The following is a 4,710-nucleotide window of genomic DNA, read 5'->3' as shown; positions in this document are numbered from 1 at the left end:
GCGGTACGCGCCAAGTGCGCCTACGCGCAAGGGGTCATTCTGCTAAAAATTTTCTAAGTTAAAAGCTGCAGAATTCACAAGTTTAAACCCCAATCTTCCAACGGACATAACGTTCTCATTTTAAATCATTTTTCACCCGTTCTTCGAACGGCATGGACATCCCGGATTCAATTTCATTTCTGATTAGATTTGGCACAAAACAGAGATCCGTAGTCCAAGTTATGTCCCATCAAAATATGCCCAAAAACCATATTTTTCATAAAAACCACAAAGTGCCATTTTCAAACAAGCCATTTCCAACTCTTTTCAAAATCAATCAAAACATGCCATTTTCATCCCTCTTCTTTGAAATTAATCAAAATATATCAATTTCAACATCAAGCCTCCTCAACTCACACATTGACACTTTACCACAATTTATCAAAATCACTATCTCATCATTTTAACCCACTTTACCCAAGTGGCTTGATGAGCGGATAATTTGTACGCTTTTTGGCATTGTTTTTAGTATGTTTTGGTATTATCTAGTTAGTTTTAGTATATTTTTATTAGTTTTTAGTTAAAATTCACTTTTCTGGACTTTACTATGAGTTTGTGTGTTTTTCTGTGATTTCAGGTATTTTCTGGTTGAAATTGAGGGACCTGAGCAAAAATCTGATTCAGAGACTAAAAAGGACTGCAGATGCTGTTGGATTCTGACCTCCCTGCACTCGAAGCGGATTTTCTGGAGCTACAGAAGCCCAATTGGCGCGCTCTCAACGGCGTTGGAAAGTAGACATCCTGGGCTTTCCAGCAATATATGATAGTCCATACTTTGCCCAAGATTTGATGGTCCAAACCGGCGTTCAAAGTCACCCTCAAGATTTCCAGCGTTAAACGCCGGAACTGGCACCAAAATGGGAGTTAAACGCCCAAACTGGCATAAAAGCTGGCGTTTAACTCCAAGAGAAGTCTCTGCACGAAAATGCTTCATTGCTCAGCCCAAGCACACACCAAGTGGGCCCGGAAGTGGATTTTTATGTCATTTACTCATTTCTGTAAACCCTAGGCTACTAGTTCTCTATAAGTAGGACCTTTTACTATTGTATTTTCATCTTTGGACACCTAGTTCTTAGATCATTGGGAGGCTGGCCTCACGGCCATGCCTAGACCTTGTTCTTATGTATTTTCAACGGTGGAGTTTCTACACACCATAGATTAAGGTGTGGAGCTCTGCTGTACCTCGAGTATTAATGCAATTACTATTGTTCTTCCATTCAATTCCGCTTGTTCTTGTTCTAAGATATCACTTGTTCTTCAACTTGATGAATGTGATGATCCGTGACACTCATCATCATTCTCACCTATGAACGTGTGACTGACAACCACCTCCGTTCTACCTTCGATTGGGTGAATATCTCTTGGATTCCTGATTGCACGATGCATGGTTGATCGCCTGACAACCGAGTGCTCGCCTGACAACCGAGCCAACCATTCCGTGAGATCAGAGTCTTCGTGGTATAGGCTAGAACTGATGGCGGCATTCAAGAGAATCCGGAAGGTCTAACCTTGTCTGTGGTATTCTGAGTAGGATTCAATGATTGAATGACTGTGACGTGCTTCAAACTCCTAGCAGGCGGGGCGTTAGTGACAGACGCAAAAGAATCACTGGATTCTATTCCGGCCTGACCGAGAACCGACAGATGATTAGCCATGCTGTGACAGAGCATAGGAACATTTTCATTAAAAGAGGATGGGAGGTAGCCACTGACAACGGTGAAACCCTTGCATAAGCTTGCCATGGAAAGGAGTAAGAAGGATTGGATGAAGACAGTAGGAAAGCAGAGAGACGGAAGGGAAGGCATCTTCATGCGCTTATCTGAAGTTCCTACCAATGATTTACATAAGTACCTCTATCTTTATCTTTGTGTTTTATGCGTCTATCATTATATCCATTTGAGTTTGCCTGACTAAGATTTACAAGATGACCATAGCTTGCTTCATACTAACAATCTCCGTGGGATCGACCCTTACTCGCGTAAGGTTTATTACTTGGATGACACAGTGCACTTGCTGGTTAGTTGTGCGAAGTTGTGTTAATGCCATGGTATTGAACACCAAGTTTTTGGGGTTCTTTACCGGGGATTATGAGAGTTGTGAAAAGTATTGTTCACAATTTTGCGCTACCAAGTTTTTGGCGCCGTTGCCGGGGATTGTTCAGTTTGGACAACTGACGGTTCATCTTGTTGCTTAGATTAGGTATTTATTTTTTTTCGAAATTCTTGAAGAAGAATTCTAGAGTTTCATGATGATCTGTTGAAATCTGGCTGGCTGTGAAGCCATGTCTAATTTCATTGGACCGAGGTTTCAACTTATCATCACAAGAGCTTGTTGATTTTTATCAATCTTGCTTTTGGAGCAGTGATCTGCTAAGGCTTGGCTGGCCATTGGCCATGTCTAGTGTTTTGGACCGAAGCTTTCTTTGAAAGCTTGGCTGGCTGTGAAGCCATGTCTAATTCCTGGACCGGAGTCTTAGACTAGCATTGCACTGATTCCTGGAATTCTCATTAAGAATTTTGATATGTTTCTCCACTTAATTTTCGAAAAAGCACAAAAAAAAATTCAAAAAATCATAAAAACCAAAAATATTTCTTGTTTGAGTCTAGTGTCTCATTTTAAGTTTGGTGTCAATTGCATACATTCATTCATGTGTCTTAAGGATCTTCAAGTAATTCTTGATGATTTCTTACTTTGATCTTTGAATTCTCTTGACTTGAGTGTTTATGTGTCTCATATGCATTCTCATTAGTGTCAGTAGTATACAAACTGCTAAGTTTGGTGTCTTGCATGCATTGTTATTTGATTCTAGTTGCATTTTGATTATTCCTTATTATTAAAAATCCAAAAATATTTTTAATTTGTGTCTTTTCAAGTCAATAATACAGAGAATTGAAGATTCAGAACATACTGCAGAGGAATTATACAGAAAAAGCTGGGCATTCAAAATGCCCAGTGAAGAAGGACAGACTGGCGTTTAAACGCCAGCCAGGGTACCTAGTTGGGCGTTTAACGCCCAAAAAGGTAGTGTTTTGGGCGTTAAACGCCAGAATGTGCACCATTCTGGGCGTTTAATGCCAGGATGGCACAAGGGGGAAGATTTTGTTTTCAAATCAGATTTTTTTTTTCAAGTTTTCAAAGTTTTTCAAAATCAAATCTTTTTTTTATTCAATTTTTCAATCAAATCTTTTTCAAAATCAATTTCTTTCCATTTTCAAAGATACTTACTATCAATTAATGATTTGATTCAACATTTCAAGTATGTTGCCTTTTCTGTTGAGAAAGGTTTAATGTTTGAATCATATCTTTTCTTGTTAGTCAAGTCTTTAATTTTCAAAATCAAATCTTTTTAAATGTTTTTCAAATCATATCTTCTCAATCACATCTTTTTAAAACCAATCATATCTTCTTAACCACATCTTTTTCAAAATAGTTTTCAATCAAATCTTTTTGATTTCTAATTTCAAAATCTTTTTCAAAAATCACTTGATCTCTTTCCCACTTTCATTTTCGAAAATCAAGTAGTGTTTTCAAAAATGTTTTCAAAATCTTTTACTTAATTTTCGAAAATTACTTCCCTCCTTCTCACATCCTTCTATTTATGGACTAACACTATCCCTTAATGCAAAATTCGAACTCCATCTCCTTTGACAAGTTCGAATTTTCTACTTCTGTCTTCTAATTTTCTTTTCCTCTGACACCTAAAGGAATCTCTATACTGTGACATAGAGGATTCCACATTTTCTTGTTCCCTTCTCTTTCTTATGAGCAGGAGCAAAGACAAAAACATTCTTGTTGAGGCTGATCCTGAACCTGAAAGGACCTTGAAGAGAAAGCTAAGAGAAGCCAAAGCACAACTCTCTTTAGAGGACCTGACCGAATTCTTCAAAGAAGAAGAACCTATGGCAGCCGAAAACAACAACAATGCCAACAATGCAAGGAAGGTGCTAGGTGACTTCACTGCACCTACTCCCGATTTCTATGGGAGAAGCATCTCTATCCCTGCCATTGGAGCAAACAACTTTGAGCTTAAGCCTCAATTAGTTTCTCTAATGCAACAGAATTGCAAGTTCCATGGACTTCCATTGGAAGATCCTCATCAGTTCTTAGCTGAATTCTTGCAAATCTGTGACACTGTCAAGACTAATGGGGTTGACCCTGAGGTCTACAGACTTATGCTATTCCCTTTTGCTGTAAGAGACAGAGCTAGGACATGGTTGGACTCTCAACCTAAAGAAAGCCTGGACTCTTGGGAAAAGCTAGTCAATGCCTTCTTGGCAAAATTCTTTTCACCTCAAAAATTGAGTAAGCTTAGAGTGGAAGTCCAAACCTTCAGACAGAAGGAAGGAGAATCCCTCTATGAAGCTTGGGAAAGATACAAACAATTAATCAGAAAGTGTCCTTTTGATATGCTTTCTGAATGGAGCATCATAGGTATTTTCTATGATGGTCTCTCTGAACTATCCAAGATGTCTTTGGATAGCTCTGCTGGAGGATCTCTTCATCTGAAGAAGATGCCTACAGAAGCTCAAGAGCTGATTGAAATGGTTGCAAATAACCAATTCATGTACACTTCTGAAAGAAATCCTGTGAACAATGGGACTAGTCAGAAGAAAGGAGTTCTTGAGATTGACACTCTGAATGCCATATTGGCTCAGAACAAAATATTGACTC

The 4,710-nt window shown here is 38.7% G+C and overlaps 1 non-coding gene across 1 annotated transcript; it reads right to left on the bottom strand.

The window, feature by feature from the left end:
- Positions 1-4,343: 4,343 nt before the first annotated feature.
- On the bottom strand, positions 4,344-4,451 carry LOC140181135 (small nucleolar RNA R71). Its single transcript, XR_011875794.1, has one exon. It is a non-coding gene; the product is annotated as a small nucleolar RNA R71 (small nucleolar RNA).
- Between the last annotated feature and the right edge of the window lie 259 nt (positions 4,452-4,710).

The sequence above is a fragment of the Arachis hypogaea genome, chromosome 2 (assembly GCF_003086295.3).
Source record: "Arachis hypogaea cultivar Tifrunner chromosome 2, arahy.Tifrunner.gnm2.J5K5, whole genome shotgun sequence".
Lineage (NCBI taxonomy): Eukaryota > Viridiplantae > Streptophyta > Magnoliopsida > Fabales > Fabaceae > Arachis > Arachis hypogaea.
This window is presented reverse-complemented; position numbering and strand designations above follow the sequence as displayed.